Raw genomic sequence first — 17,156 nt, forward strand, 5'->3', positions numbered from 1 at the left:
TCTGTTTTTCCTGGTAACAGTAGAACAATAAACAAATCCAGTCTCCAGAAAGGAAGATAAGTTTGTAACCTGTTCTCTTGCACTTTAAAAAGAATCTAAACCAAACACACTGACACGGGCAAAAAACTCATATTTTAAACACGAATACGAGACCTTTCCCCTAACCAATCAGGCTAGTTTGGCCAGGCTTGTTGCCGAGGGACAGTGATGAAACATACAATAATGGAGTGAACAAGCACCAATGTTACAGAGCACTGGTAGCTGATCCAGTCAGTCTGAGAGAACGCCACAGACATCCGTATGGAATTGAGGCAAACTGGTGCTGCCAGTTTCAGGGGAGCCTCATTCAGCTGCAGCCTGGTGAACGCAGGGTTTAACTTAAACCCCCTTAAAGACGACACATCTTCAGTCAACCCTTTTAAGACTGAGGTCCCCCACACCTTACCTGCTGGCTTGACGTTCTGTATGTAGTTGCTGTATCAGGTGAGCAATTGTTGATCACTTGGTTCCAGGAATTGTGTGCTTGCGTTGTCTTTTGGTATGGCATACGGTGGCAACAGATTCACCATGGGGCACATCATGAATTCTATCAGGCAAAGGTGCTGATAGAAAAAAGTTTAAAAACTCAAAACACCATTTAGCTGTAGAACGTACAGGTTCATGTACAGCTCAGACATAAACAATCTATCATGATAATGTAATTATGAATTAAAATTTGGCTATGGATGAAGATTTCTTAGCTAAAATGAAAAGGAGTCTCGTTTTACTGACAGAAAGAGAAAGTTCCCACCTGATCTCTTGAATCAAAGTTGTCATTTTTCACCTGCCCCGTAAGCCCAGTAGAGTGTGTGGGGATGTACCTTTTGCAATCGCTCTGATAACATGACTGTTCCTTACACGAACACTGCTCCACCCCTCTCTCTCTTCCTCTGTGTGCACGCTTTAGTCGCACATGATGCCTTGTTTTCTGAAGGCAGGAAAATGCGCCAGGAGTACAAGGCTGTGCGTTGTTTCAAACATGAGAAAAAACAGCTTGATTCTGAGATCACGTAGCCTAACAGAAATCAGCTGTCAATCGGTTAATTACTGCGTCTCATGTGATACAAGCTTGGGGAGATTCGATTGTTATTGGATAATGAGCCCAGTGGCTAACATTGTACCCACTGTTTCAATATTTTATGCAGTGAACCTACTGTTCAAGTACATTATAAACAGTACAAAAATATATGTATACATTGATATAGCTTTAATTGCAGAGCAATAAGCAATTTATGTGAACATCACAATAGTCAGATAGGTACCTGCATTTGATAGCTCCTATCAGTTCATAATACCACCTTACGCTTCCCTTTAATGTTGCCCAGCATATGGTGACATGGGAGAGGGGGAGACTTCTGTGAAGCGGAATAAAGAAACATGGCATCTCGCCAAGAAAGACGGAGCGTCTCATCCAGTGAAACAGCCATAACTACACATGCCTCTTTGAGCCATCTGTAGGGAAGACCAGTGACTCAAAGTAGCCAAACTAGTGGCACTTGGGGGTGCTGGGTTAGTTCAGTGGTGGGGGGGCTGTGTGTGAGATAATAGGTTGGTCCAGTGGTGGGGGGCTGTGTGTGAGATAATAGGTTGGTCCAGTGGTGGGGGGCTGTGTGTGAGATAATAGGTTGGTCCAGTAGTGGGGGGCTGTGTGTGAGATAATGGGTTGGTCCAGTGGTGGGGGGCTGTGTGTGAGGTAATAGGTTGGTCCAGTGGTGGGGGGCTGTGTGTGAGATAATAGGTTGGTCCAGTGATGGGTGGCTGTGTGTGAGATAATAGGTTGGTCCAGTGGTGGGGGGCTGTGTGTGAGATAATATGTTAGTTTATTGGTGGGGGGCTGTGTGTGAGATAATAGGTTGGTCCAGTGGTGGGGGGCTGTGTGTGAGATAATAGGTTGGTCCAGTGGTGGGGGGCTGTGTGTGAGATAATAGGTTGGTCCAGTGGTGGGGGGCTGTGTGTGAGATAATAGGTTGGTTCAGTGGTGGGGGGCTGTGTGTGAGATAATAGGTTGGTCCAGTGGTGGGGGGCTGTGTGTGAGATAATAGGTTAGTTAATTGGTGGGGGGCTGTGTGTGAGATAATAGGTTGGTCCAGTGATGGGTGGCTGTGTGTGAGATAATAGGTTGGTCCAGTGGTGGGGGGCTGTGTGTGAGATAATAGGTTGGTTCAGTGGTGGGGGGCTGTGTGTAAGATAATAGGTTGATCCAGTGGTGGGGGGCTATGTGTGAGATAATAGGTTGGTTCAGTGGTGGGGGGCTGTGTGTGAGATAATAGGTTAGTTTATTGGTGGGGGGCTGTGTGTGAGATAATAGGTTAGTTTATTGGTGGGGGGCTGTGTGTGAGATAATAGGTTGGTCCAGTGATGGGTGGCTGTGTGTGAGATAATAGGTTGGTCCAGTGGTGGGGGGCTGTGTGTGAGATAATAGGTTAGTTTATTGGTGGGGGGCTGTGTGTGAGATAATAGGTTAGTTTATTGGTGGGGGGCTGTGTGTGAGATAATAGGTTGGTCCAGTGATGGGTGGCTGTGTGTGAGATAATAGGTTGGTCCAGTGGTGGGGGGCTGTGTGTGAGATAATAGGTTAGTTTATTGGTGGGGGGCTGTGTGTGAGATAATAGGTTGGTTCATTGGTGGGGGGCTGTGTGTGAGATAATAGGTTGGTCCAGTGGTGGGGGGGCTGTGTGTGAGATAATAGGTTGGTCCAGTGGTGGGGGGCTGTGTGTGAGATAATAGGTTGGTTCAGTGGTGGGGGGGCTGTGTGTGAGATAATGGGTTGGTCCAGTGGTGGGGGGCTGTGTGTGAGATAATAGGTTGGTCCAGTGGTGGGGGGCTGTGTGTGAGATAATAGGTTAGTTTATTGGTGGGGGGGCTGTGTGTGAGATAATAGGTTGGTCCAGTGGTGGGGGGCTGTGTGTGAGATAATAGGTTGGTCCAGTGGTGGGGGGCTGTGTGTGAGATAATAGGTTGGTCCAGTGGTGGGGGGCTGTGTGTGAGATAATAGGTTAGTTTATTGGTGGGGGGGCTGTGTGTGAGATAATAGGTTGGTCCTGTGGTGGGGGGCTGTGTGTGAGATGATTGACTGGTTTAGTAGTCAGGGGGGCTGTATGTGAGATGACGGATTGATCCTTCTGTTTGATGGTTGAGGCCCCTGTGCCTTTTTAATTGCAACCCTGAACATCAAACACAGAAGCTGCTTCTCATGCAGACAAGGCGAGCAAAAATGGTGGTTCTGCTTCTCCCTTTGTTCTCTGTTTCACTTGTTTACTCGTCTGCTGTACTGTCTGTCTTCTCTCTCTCACACTCTCTTCCTTTTCCTTGTCTCTTCCTCTGTCTTTGGATCTTTCACTGTCTGATGTGTGCACATGTTTCATGGTCTTTTCCTCTGTTCAGGCAGGCAGTGAAGCAGGAGAGATTGCTGTAACTGAGCGTAATTGACAGTAGTTTCACAGGTTTGGCTTAAATTGGTGAGCAGAGAGCTGTGGCCACTGACTCAATGTGCTGTCCACAGCTGGGGAGGAAATTATTGCTATGCTGCAGATACAATTCAAAGCTTTGAGCTCGGTACTTGGTGAGGTGCCAAAAGAACTCGCATCACCACAGACATTCGCACTCAGGAAGTGTGATGTATTTGCCTTCACAGTAAGAGTCAGGTCCAACTCAGATCTGATTTCCCACTTGTTGTCCACCAGTTAAACCAGTTTTACTGTCGTTTTGGCTAGTACCTCCCTCCCGTGACTCTACAACTGTGCATTTCCAAATTTAAAGCAATTTCAATGGAATCCCACTTCTTTGGATGGCATAGTCTGCACTGCACTGAGACACATAATTTAGTTCAACTATGCAAAGTCCCTGTGTGTTTTAAAGTATCCAACATCTCAGGCCAGTCAGTCTGAAATCTGGGATTATTAAAACTTTCAAAGATTTAGAACTGGCCAACCTTAAATATCACAGAGCCCCTTATGGACTTTTCACGGTCCGCATACAGTCGAAAGGTTAGTTATTATGCGCCCACTGTTTCCTAAAACATTATGAACCTCTGCAAAACTGGATTCAAGGCCATACAGTTGCCATCTTTACATTTAAAGGGCTCCTATCACAGAAAACTGAATTTCCCTCACTTGATGAAATAAAGAGTTTTGTAGTATGTATGCTGTAAACATTTCAAAATACATTATTCATTCCCCGAGTGCATGTAGTTCACAAGGAATCTAAGGTGCAAAATCAGGCCATTTTGAAATCACTGTTTCTCTGATGTCACAAGAACAAACTAATTTAGAAATTTCATCCCATTCATTCTACAGCACTTTAGCCCCACCTACTTACAATGTAGTTCTCAGGGCATGTGTCAGCTCTGAGTGCATTTATCATATATCCGTCTTAAAGGCACAGTAACACAAACAGCCTGTTTAATTCTAAGGGTTAAAGATTAAATATAAAAGAAAGGAAAAATGTAAGACATGGGCCCTCTAACACAATCCCCTGCTTAGCTGCACCACACTGATTGTCGCACCTGGCCAGAGCCCACCAAAAGTTGTCAATGGATTAATTAACTCTGATTAATTGACAAATAGGAAGCAGCTTGCGTCTGCCCCTCACCTGTCAAAGGTGAGGCTGATCTGTGTGCACAGGTTCCCATTAAGCCTGTGTGCCAAGTGTCTTCCTCCCTTTCATTCTCACCACACTTTAATGATTTTGCTCAGGTCTGCAGGCAATACAAGCTCGGTGGGAGTCCTTGGCAACAGTGATAAATCTGTCCACAGGTCAGTGGCGGCCTGCGTTGTGCTGTGGCACGCATGCAACAATCTGCAGCTCCCTGAGCAGCCGCCTGCCTGCCCTTCCCTGGAAATAAGTGGCCCAGCTGGGACTACACGAGTAATTCGGGCTCCTGGCCGCCAGCGGTTGATGCACCCTGATGGGGGGGATAGTAACGTTTCCACCGTTTTTTTTTTTTTTTTGCAAAGCTCAGCAGTGGCTGTTCTTCCTGTGTCTCCCCAGAAAGCTCGACGTCTCCAAAGCTGTCCTGAACTATTTCAGTTTGGCTGTTACTGAAAGTACCCTCGCTCCCGCTGCTGACGGACTCCCCCCGGTCTTCTGGCTCTGAGGTCTGATTCATCCCTCTTGTGCTGTATCCTCCTCCATCCCATAATGCTTTCCAAGCTCCATGATGTCATAGCTAATTAGCGGTTGCTGCTTCTGTTGTATTATGATCCCCTCGACTTATTCATTACTCGTAGGCCAAGTTGCCGTGCCAGCTGTTTGTCACTACCAGTGTTCAGCAGTTAGTTTATAACCTCAAAAGCTGCACACTTCTCACAGCCTCTAGTTCAATGACACGGCCTTGCTCTCACCAATGCATATCTGTATTCACTCACAACACCTGTGTGCTCTTTCTGGCAATTTGACAATTACTAGTATGTGCCAAGGAACAGAAGATGAACTGTAGGTAAACTCACTCACAGGATTGTAGTTGTTTGTGAAGTAAAGTGTACAGATTGGCATGGGTTGCATTTCTGCTCACACCATGAGAAACAATGCTCATCTCATCTTTCATCCAAAGAATGAATATGTCTGAATTATGTTTGAATGAATGTTGTTCTACTTGCACATATCCTTTTGTGTTCTTGCACATTCAATTCATGGCATTTAGCTGACACTTTTATCCAAAGCGACTTACAATAATGACTGAGTACAATTTTGGTTAGATTGAGGGTTAAAGGTCTTGCTCACAGGCCCAACAGCTGCAACCTAGCAGCACTGGGGCTTGAACTGGCAACCTTCGGATTACTAGTCAAGCACCTTTACCACTGAGATACCTAAGTGGGGGAAAAAAAAGTGCTTCTGATTCTATAACAATTTCATCCATTTAGGACCTGCTGATATAACACAGCCCCTCCCCCCAACTCCGGCCCTAATAATTCACAGGGAGTGTTCCAGGTCTTAAGCAGACAGTGCTTCCACGGCTGATGTCATTAGCGCCAGTAGACTGATTAGCAGTGCGGGGTCTCTCCAGGAAGCAGGCGGAGGATTGTATCCCCGTGATCAGATTAGCACTCCGTCCAGCTCAGCATGATCCATGAGGCTGGAAGGCCACAGGTAAAGCCATGAGCCTCTCCAGCTATAGTGTCATTATAATCCCATTACAGCATTCCCTATGAACCTGCTCATCCCTCCCACACCTGACAGGGGACTGTTAGTTTGTCATAGTTATGAGTGCATAGACAACATTTATTTTTTTGCCACCAAGCGATAAAACTTGGAGCCACTTGATAGTGTAAAAAACAAAGTGTTATGCCAGACTGTATTTTGTAGAGAACACTTACTAAATGCCAACAAATTCACTCTTAATAATGGGAATAATGCCTAAATAATTTCAATTATATTTTTAATGTGAATTTTGTGTAACTTTTGTGTGTACATCAGTGTTTGCCTGCTTGTACTTTATTGTTTCTTTGATCTGCCTCACTGGAATCAGCTCAGGAGTAATGTTTATTCTGCTAAATCATTCTGCGCTACAAATAACTCTCAGATCAGAGAGGCAGGAATGACGCGAGGAGACGTTTTGAGTACTCTAATGCTGATGTGAGACGTCTTGTTTAAGTACTCTAATGCTGATGTGAGACGTCTTGTTTAAGTACTCTAATGCTGATGTGAGACGTCTTGTTTTAAGCACTCTAATGCTGATGTGAGACGTCTTGTTTTAAGTACTCTAATGCTGATGTGAGACGTCTTGTTTTAAGCACTCTAATGCTGATGTGAGACGTCTTGTTTTAAGCACTCTAATGCTGATGTGAGACGTTTTGTTTTAAGTACTCTAATGCTGATGTGAGACGTCTTGTTTTAAGTACTCTAATGCTGATGTGAGACGTCTTGTTTTAAGCACTCTAATGCTGATGTGAGACGTTTTGTTTTAAGCACTCTAATGCTGATGTGAGACGTCTTGTTTTAAGTACTTTAGTGCTGATGTGAGATGTCTTGTTTTAAGTACTCTAATGCTGATGTGAGACGTCTTGTTTTAAGTACTCTAATGCTGATGTGAGACGTCTTGTTTTAAGCACTCTAATGCTGATGTGAGACATTTTGTTTTAAGCACTCTAATGCTGATGTGAGACGTCTTGTTTTAAGTACTTTAGTGCTGATGTGAGATGTCTTGTTTTAAGTACTCTAATGCTGATGTGAGACATCTTGTTTTAAGAACTCTAATGCTGATGTGAGACGTCTTGTTTTAAGTACTGTAGTGCTGATGACACGTCTTAAGTACTGTAGTGCTGATGTGAGACGTCTTGTTTTAAGCACTCTAATGCTGATGTGAGCCGTCTTGTTTTAAGCACTCTAATGCTGATGTGAGACGTTTTGTTTTAAGCACTCTAATGCTGATGTGAGACGTCTTGTTTTAAGTACTTTAGTGCTGATGTGAGATGTCTTGTTTTAAGTACTCTAATGCTGATGTGAGACGTCTTGTTTTAAGAACTCTAATGCTGATGTGAGACGTCTTGTTTTAAGTACTCTAATGCTGATGTGAGACATCTTGTTTTAAGTACTCTAATGCTGATGTGAGACGTCTTGTTTTAAGTACTGTAGTGCTCATGACACGTCTTAAGTACTGTAGTGCTGATATGAGACGTCTTGTTTTAAGCACTCTAATGCTTATGTGAGACGTTTTGTTTTAAGCACTCTAATGCTGATGTGAGACGTCTTGTTTTAAGTACTCTAATGCTGATGTGAGACGTCTTGTTTTAAGCACTCTAATGCTGATGTGAGATGTCTTGTTTTAAGTACTCTAGTGCTGATGACACGTCTTGTTTTAAGTACTGTAGTGCTGATGTGAGACGTCTTGTTTTAAGTACTCTAATGCTGATGTGAGATGTCTTGTTTTAAGTACTCTAATGCTGATGTGAGACGTCTTGTTTTAAGTACTCTAATACTGATGTGAAACGTCTTGTTTTAAGCACTCTAATGCTGATGTGAGACGTCTTGTTTTAAGTACTCTAATGCTGATGTGAGACGTCTTGTTTTAAGCACTCTAATGCTGATGTGAGATGTCTTGTTTTAAGTACTCTAGTGCTGATGACACGTCTTGTTTTAAGTACTGTAGTGCTGATGTGAGACGTCTTGTTTTAAGTACTCTAATGCTGATGTGAGACGTCTTGTTTTAAGTACTCTAATGCTGATGTGAGACGTCTTGTTTTAAGTACTCTAATACTGATGTGAGACGTCTTGTTTTAAGTACTGTAGTGCTGATGTGAGCAAGCCTCATCACGTGTCTAAATATACCTGTTCCAAATGTCGGCACAATTTGCCACCTGCCAGCAATAAAAAAAATGTGAAACTCACAAGGGAGATCTTGACATCACATGTAAAAGAGAAATAGCTAATGAGAGTTGAGATGAACAGAGGGGATGAGTGATTAAAAAGTCAGTGAAGGAGCTGGTTATCATTTTACTGCTACATGCTAAAGTTTTGACTTTTGTGCAGAATGCACAAGCCATGCTGACCTTGCCTTCCCAACCATGGCTTCATGCTGTTGTTTTTCTGCCATTAATTTCTCGTTACAGAAGAGATCACCAAGGCTAATACAGCAAACGTCTCACGTCTGCTGCGTTCTGGTCGAAAGTCATATTTTCTGATGAGAAATTCTGCAGCGTAGGGCAGAGATTGGGACTTGAATTACTCACGACTGTAATTTAGCTGTGCATGATTTTTTTGTTCATGACAGATTGTGTTTATGCTTGGTGGAGTGAGTGCCTCAAAAACAGACAAAATCTGTACAGCCATGTGTTGGGTCTGACACGTTTTCAGTACTGGTTAAGATTTGAATAATCTTGTTGTGTGCACCTTATTTAAGAGGGTTCATCTCCAAAAATGAGTTTGCCAGTGGTTCTCTGCACCACCAGCACAGCTCAGGTGAACAAAGCCTCTCTTGGGGCACTGTGACAGAGAGAAACTGCGAAACTGCCTCTGTTTTGCAAAGTGGAGACCAACAGCATGAAATAAAGATTTCTCTTCTCTACTTGTGTTTGTATTTAAAATGGAGAACCTATGTGGTGCTTCATAAATGATAAATACCATTTAACCATTTATTTGAACTAAATAAAGTCTGTAGAGATGTGCAAGGCATTCTGGGATTCTTTGTTGTGCTCCTCTCCCCTCTGCTGACTTGCGGATTCCGTGCAGCACCTCCCCCACCACAAGGGTCCTACATGCTGGCAACCCACGCAGCCCCAACAAAGACGCTGAGGCACATGGGCGTGTGCTGCTTGGGCCAGTCCTTCTCTCATTTTTCCTCAGGGCTCGGCAACGTCCCTCTCTCATGGGGCAGGCGTGCAGTGCCAATGCGTGGCCTGGGCATTCCTTCATGGTAAAATGGCCCTCCCACAGTGACTGAAGTCTGGGGCAGCATCTCCTCTCACGGCGTGGGTTGTATAGCCGCTCCCACATCTCCGCGGAGAGTGGTTGTCCCTGGCAGTTCAAGAGCTGGGGTGTCACTGCTGTGGTATTCCTTTCCTCACCATGCACGCGTCACAGAAACGTGCATACAGCCAGAGTAACCCCATGCCAACCGGCTCCTCCCACCTGTGCCACAACAGCCTACACAAAACGCCTTAGACGTGAGCCAGTGCAGAGCCATGTCTGTCTAGTCCTGGTTTGCCCCATCTGGAGCCACCGGCACACCCTCAGAGCCTACTACCTGTCCCAGGGTGTGCGGGGAATCCTCACAGCTCACAGCGTTGAGACCGGTGTTACCTGCGGCCACAACAGCAACAGTACTCCTCTTCGCCGCCTGTGCTGGTCCCTGTGCTGGTCCCTGTGCTGGTCCCTGTGCTTTCTCCCTCTCACATCAAGTCGGCTGTTGGTGACAGAAAGTCAACACTTTCCAGCCATCGGGTGTACCCTATACAGGAGCTTCAACGGGCCAACTGTGTAGAGAAGCCTTCAGAAACAGTATTTGTAGAGCTTATTAATTTACGGTTAGGGAATAAGTTATACACAATTTCTGGTCATTTTCATTTCTACTTTTGCTCATTAAAAGTACAAACAGCTGTGAATATGCTGCTTCCAAAAAGTCCACCATTCTGTTCAGGTTCAACGGGCCGTTTCCATGGAACAGCGTAGCACGTTTTCAAGAGTCAGTCAAAATACAACTCATAGCTGCATTAAATGTCTAATTACTGCTTGTTGTCTCACTAAACACACTTTTGCTTAAGCAACTAAATGAAAACGTTAACGTTCATATACCCACATTATTGTTGCTTTTTTTAACAAAGTAGTGAAAATCTTTACTGCGTGATTGCGCCGATATTTCCTGTATTTTTGTCTGTGTATTTTATGTTTATTATGTGTGATTAGTATAGGCTGTGTGCAGTTTTTACCGGGGTTATGTTTAATAGTTGTGTTTATTGTAGGTGTATTATGTGTGTAGGCTTTGTGCAGTATTTGCAGCCTGAATTTGGGCTTTTTCACTTGCTCCCTTATGCTGAAAATGCAAACTCCGCCTCTGGGTGTGCCGTTTGCGGTGTGAAGGAGCGCCCCAGACTTGTAGTGGGAGCCCTGATGAGCCAGCGTCAGTGAGGGCAGTGAGCAGTCTTCTGACCTCGCTTCCTTCAACCCAGCAGCAGGCGATCTTGCCAGCTGTGGCGTTGACCCTGGGGGTTGTTCTCTTCAGGTTCACGACACCACCAAGCATGTGCTGCCTCAGCTCCTCTGCTAGCAGCGCATTCAGGAAGTACTCCTGTGCTAACTCATCCTGTGCACCCCTCTCAAACGTCGGGTACACCCGCCCCTGAGCACACGCCTATCAGCTCTGCCTTCAGCCTCCATCTCTCCAGGAGCGACCACCTGACCAAGAGCGACCTTGGCACTTGTCTGAAGCGTTGCTGAAGGACCGTGCTCTGTGCCGTTAAGTTGTTCCAGTGGCACAAACCCGGGAGGTCATCACGGTGACAGTGACAACCTGCAGCCGTGCGGAGTATGGTTCCCAGATTCCCTCAACATTGTAGCGGATGCATGCTCTCTGCCATTGCTCCATTCTGCTGTCAACTCTCTCACCATCTTTTCCAGACAGCTGCCTTGTTCTTTGCTAGCTGGACCTGTCTGGTAGAGAACAGATGTAAAGCTTGGGTAGGCCCTTGCTACTCTGGCCTGCTACTTTTTCGTCATGTGCCATCCAGGTTCTTCTAGCTCGGTGTGTGCATCCCACTTCTGAAACCAATGCCACGCTGGTGCACAGAAGACGACATTTCAGAAAATAACATTTCTGCTCGAGGAAATACTCTTTATTACCCGGACAAAGCCTTTAACAAGTGTCACACAACAAAAACAGGGAGAGGACTACTAGATGACATGTTCATGTACAACTAATTATTTCGAACCATTTATTTATTTAAAAAAAAAACCAACCTAATTATTTCAGACCATAAAAATATCATTCAGAGTAACCACTGGGTGAAGCTTATCTTTACTTTTACAGCCACATTTAGCTGACACTTTTATCAAAAAACAACAAGCTCATACTCAGGGGTCCAAATGTGGTAACTTGGCAGTGGTGGGGCTTGACCTGGCAACCTTCTGATTACACGTCAAGTACCTGAACCACTTAGCTACCACTGGGCTTTGGTATGCTGCCTAACCTCTAAATGTGTGTCTTTTTTACTCACTTGTTAGCTGGAAAGGTTTTTTTTTTAGGCAAAGAAACCTTAACTGGCTAAACAATGGTAACGTGATAGCTTGCTGGCAGTCTTAATATTGTGCTGTGTCTGAGCCAGGACATGTCATTATTGTTTTTCATTTTTTAGCCAATGCTTTATTTTTATTTGCTTGATAGTGTTGAAAAAAAAGTTCTGTGCCTCATAGGAGAATTGCCACTGCTGCATTCAGTCATCTAAACATTGCCATGGTGACAACGCTCCCTCTGAGGAAACTGCAGAATTATATTTTTGCTGCCTCTGAGGCAGATATTAACATGGATATTAACATTCCCAGTATAACAGTGGTATTAATGTGGAGTCAAAACATTCCCAATATAATAGTGGTATTAACGTGGAGTAAGAACATTCCCAGTATAACAGTATAACAGTGGTATTAACGTGGAGTAAAAACATTCCCAGTATAATAGTGGTATTAACGTGGAGTAAGAACATTCCCAGTATAATCGTAGTATTAACGTGGAGTAAGAACATTCCCAGTATAACAGTGGTATTAACGTGGAGTAAAAACATTCCCAGTATAATAGTGGTATTAATGTGCAGTAAGAACATTCCCAGTATAACAATGGTATTGCTGCTCATTTATGGCACAATGATGGCACAACTTTAACAACCACATTAAAGATTTATTTAAAATAAATAAAGTCAGCTGTAAGGTGCATGACTTTCTGGAAGTCCTGGCTGTGATCCCATACATGTGAAAATCTGGATCATTAAGCAGTATTATAGGGAAAAGAATTAGTCAATGTAGCCAACGATTTCAGACAATACATTATGCGTGTTATTACTGTGCAACACCAGATTGTGATATGTGAACCATCTGTGCTAGGTTTCCCAAAAGCATCATAAAGCAAAGGTCATCTTTAAATGGTGTAGTAAGTATTGGTCATTTTCTCTTTCTCTTTCATGTAAGATGATGTTAACACTATGACGACTTTGAGCAATGGGGCCTGGAACAAACCTGGCAACATGCCAGACAGGTGGACTAAGTTAACCACGTCTTCACCGGTTCCTGAGGTAATGTATGCTAGATAGCTTGCAAAAAAATAATTTTTATCACAGAACTATTGACCTGTACGCTGACAAATATAGTTCACTATAAACTCAGCCTGTGTGATCGTCGATTTAAAAAAATGAAAGTCAGTTAACCTGCTACGTACATTTGTAACAGGTCTGTGAGTTCCATTAACATGCTTTTGTTAACCTACCACAAGGATCAATCACAACAGAACCATTCTCACTCGGTCTGACCAATCAAGCAGTTCCCCGGGGTTGGGGGGGGGGGGGGGGGGGGGCGGCTGCTGGCTCAAGTACGGCTTGGCAACTAACTACCATGGCAACCGTTGAGTGTGACACAGACAAGTTTGAAAATCAAGGATACAGCAGGACATTTCTGAATATGTTAGTCATTAACTTTATGCCACTTTGACATCTTTTTGTACGTTTGTCCCGTGACAATCGCAGATAACCACATGTATGTGCACAGGCACTAAAAAACTAAGTTTTTCATAATATGTCCCCTTTGAAATAACTCGCCTACAGCAGCTTTGAAATTGATCAATTTATTTAAGTGACAACTGGAAAAAGAAAGAAAGAAAAAAAAAACCTCAATAAAAGTAATGTGTTGCTATTTTTCTCCTTTGACTTTTTACATAGCTAATGGAGCAGGGAGTGACCAAACCCGCAATATATTCTCCTGTGTCCTCACTTCAGCTGATGAGGCCCCGGCGGCTTGGCGTTGATGGACTTCTATAAATACTGACAATCATCCATAAACAGCCTGTGGTCCGGCAGCGCTCCGATTCCCGCTGGACTCACTAATCATAGCGCTCTTAGCGTGTGCACAGAGCCGAATAGCTGGAGGTGGTTTTTGAAATCCCGGATTTCCTGCCACGCCACTTGGCCGATTAGTCGCTTGATTCACGTCGTGTTCCCGTGAGTCATTCTGAAAGGTGTACTATGCCTGAGCACCCGCAGGTCAGTGATATGGCTGCGATGCTTTAAGTGCTTTGACCCTTAAAATAGTAGTTCTACTCCATAGATTTAAAATGGCAAAACTAAGCTACTTAATAAATTGCTAAAACACGGTTTTATAGCCTTGTAATAAACAACATGTCCACTTGGCACTACTTTATGGTTCCTTACATTTTACCTGGGTAAACCCGAGGCAATCCTTATAGCAGTTTATAGATATTCTTATTTAACTGCCTGGCTCACTGTGCGCTTAGAGACGGGCTAACAGACTGAAAGGCTCGATGCCTGCTGGAATTATTTCGGCCCGCTGAAGCTGGAACCCCTCTCCTCCACTCCTCAAGGTGAAACAAAACTAATGAGGGGAGATGATGGAAAGTAGGAAATAATGTTTGATGTGTGTGTGTGTGTGTGTGTGAGAGAGAGAGAGAGAGAGAGAGATAAGAGTATATGAGGTACACAGGTACTGGAGGTGAAGAAACAGGTACAAAAAATGGTACTACAAAAATGTGCAATAAGGAAAAAACAACAGTGATGTTCTTCATCAGTCCCGGTTGCACAGTAAATTTAAAATCAATTTACAACTTCATTATTTTTGACATCCCTCTCCTCAATCTCAGTGTGAAACTCCCTACACAAGCGTCTTTTCCCAGCGTTGTCCGCGTGTCACCTGGATTAACATGCCAAACGAAAGAATGAATGAATTTACGATATTTGTTTCGTGACAAATCAGTTATTTGCTTGCTTCTCATCGCCATTAACCCGAGTCCCGCCTGGATGGCTGCGGAGACATGAAAGAGAAATTACAATTGTGACAAACCCCGACACAATGCTCTCCATATTGCGCCATTAGGCTGCAGATGAGCGGCGGCATCAAAAGACATGTCAGCGGGGAGAATCCAGTCAAATATGTCAGTTTGACTGGCGGACAATAAAACCGAGAAAACCTAAGCGAAAGCCACTCATTTGTTTCTCTGAGTTGTATATGTAAGAAAAAAACTGTGTGGGGAGAGGAATAATAAAAGACATAATAACTTACGCGGGCACACGAGAAAACCAACCACGAACCTGTAACGCTGCAGGCTTTTATTCAGCATTGCCGATTTTTGTGGCTAATGACGGGTTTCAAAAGTGCAGAAGATAAAACCTTTTCCAAGTGGAAACAGCAAGCGAAAGACAAAAGGAACATCATTAGAGAAGCCCCCCCGCCCCCCACTTTGTTGGAATGGGTTCGAGGGCCATTACCCCATGAAAAAGAAAAAGAAACAGTAAAATTTAGAGTTTTTAATTTTATGATGAGCATTTGTATGATGAACTAGAGAGGAAAGCTTGCAAGCAAACTTTGGTTGGATCTTTAGTAGCCTACAATAGCAGAAAATGCACATGTTCTTGCAGCAGTGCCTGTGTGGTAGCTCTGCCTAGGACAGAACCATGTCTAGGCCAAATAAGATTAGCAGATGCAATGACACATTTAAGTGTTTTTTTTTTGTTTGTTTGTTTGTTTTTGGTTTTTGTTTTGCATTTTATGTGTGTTTGTAAAGGAATATAGAACTCATAGAAATTGATCACTTACATATTCAGCATGATGCTAGCTCAAGTCAGTCAAGCCAATAAACAATACGTGTGATCGTTCATTTGTCCAAATTTGGGTTCTCAAACTCCAAACAACACAAACTAGTTAGCCAACACCAGTAACAACCATTGATTCTTCCTCTTTCGATGTCTGCCAACTGCTGCTATACCACCAGAAAATTCAAACTGTCGATTCAATGTAAACACATGAAAGGCATTCCCTAGAGCAAGTATTTAGTTTTGTCCATTCTGGGCTACTGTAGAAACATGGCACGGTGCAATATGGTGGCTTCTATTGGAAGAGGCCCTGCCCCTTATGTAGATATGAAGGGCTCATTCTAAGCTAAAAAAAACAAAACAAACATTTGTAGTCACAGGTGATTATACACTAATGAAAACATTGTTTTGTATACTATATTTAATTCCTGCTAATAGATGCTCCTAAATCTTAGACACTGATCCTTTAACTGTGAAGAAGTGTCATGGTTTGGCGATATAAAGGAGTAACCGAGCAGACACACCCACATATTCAAATGACCAATAGGAAAGTAGAGGATTATGATGTAAATTAAAATACTGCTTACAATGTAATTCACGATTCCAATGGACTATTTAGCTACTATCATTTGACCCTATGACTTTCCATTAATTGATGAGAAAGAAAGACTGGGTTTAATTGTTTAAATTTTGTCATGTGTAAACGTGCAACAGGTAGTCAGAGAAAAGAGACAGTACATGTAACATTTTTTAACATCATGGAGCAGATTAAAAGGTCAGTGCCAGAAATGTTAGGTTCTGTTCTGCAGGTTGTATTGCATAATATCACACTCAAGCTCTTATTAGAGTAAATAAAACGAGATTAATGACTGACAAACAAATGCGCGGGAGAAGGGGTGCTAGTTCTGATCGAGTGTGGATGTGTGGTGTGCTAATAGGGCAGGTGGCAGAACACCAGGACAAACATGAGAGGACAAACTCTGCTGCCCTGGTGATAGAATAATTCCGCTGATTGTCTAAGGGAGCAGAAATGACTGATAGCAGACAAAAAGCACCAGAGGCAGCACTCGAGCAAGCAAACAGACAAGCCAAACACTTGGCCCCACCACACGGAGCAGGAGCAAAACACAACTACAGTGGCACAGATACACAGAACACAGCCACAGAGGGACACATACACTGCGACAGATATACAGATCACAGCTACAGTGACATACACAGCGCACACCTACAGTGGGACAGATATACAGAGCACAGCTACAGTGACATACACAGCTACAGTGGCACAGATACACAGAACACAGCCACAGAGGGACACATACACTGCGACAGATATACAGATCACAGCTACAGTGACATACACAGCGCACACCTACAGTGGGACAGATATACAGAGCACAGCTACAGTGACATACACAGCTACAGTGGCACAGATACACAGAACACAGCCACAGAGGGACACATACACTGCAACAGATATACAGATCACAGCTACAGTGACATACACAGCGCACACCTACAGTGGGACAGATATACAGAGCACAGCTACAGTGACATACACAGCTACAGTGGGACAGATACACAGAACACAGCCACAGAGGGACAGATACACTGCAACAGATATACAGATCACAGCTACAGTGACATACACAGCGCACACCTACAGTGGGACAGATATACAGAGCACAGCTACAGTGACATACACAGCTACAGTGGGACAGATACACAGAACACAGCCACAGAGGTACAGATACACTGCAACCGATATACAGATCACAGCTACAGTGACATACACAGCGCACACCTACAGTGGGACAGATATACAGAGCACAGCTACAGTGACATACACAGCTACAGTGGGACAGATACACAGAACACAGCCCC

The 17,156-nt window shown here is 43.8% G+C and overlaps 2 long non-coding RNA genes across 3 annotated transcripts in view; one reads left to right on the forward strand and one right to left on the reverse strand.

Annotated features, from left to right (window-relative positions):
- Nucleotides 1-927, reverse strand: part of LOC145659658 (uncharacterized) — an 11,840-nt gene extending 10,913 nt beyond the window's left edge. Inside the window, exons 1-2 of the long non-coding RNA XR_014125738.1 lie at nt 791-927; nt 446-602 (exon numbers count right to left, since the gene is read on the reverse strand). This is a non-coding gene — a long non-coding RNA (uncharacterized LOC145659658). The remainder of the gene's footprint in view (nt 1-445; nt 603-790) is intronic.
- LOC145659659 (uncharacterized) lies at nt 169-15,521 on the forward strand. Of its 2 annotated transcripts, XR_014125740.1 has the most exons (4): nt 169-483; nt 5,029-5,135; nt 12,646-12,749; nt 13,389-15,521. It is a non-coding gene; the product is annotated as an uncharacterized LOC145659659 (long non-coding RNA). The 2 variants fall into 2 exon arrangements; XR_014125739.1 differs by lacking the exon at nt 5,029-5,135 and having other exon boundaries at nt 176-483.
- The last annotated feature ends 1,635 nt before the right edge of the window (nt 15,522-17,156 follow it).

This window comes from Electrophorus electricus, chromosome 11 (genome assembly GCF_041902795.1).
Source record: "Electrophorus electricus isolate QZ-2024a chromosome 11, ASM4190279v1, whole genome shotgun sequence".
Lineage (NCBI taxonomy): Eukaryota > Metazoa > Chordata > Actinopteri > Gymnotiformes > Gymnotidae > Electrophorus > Electrophorus electricus.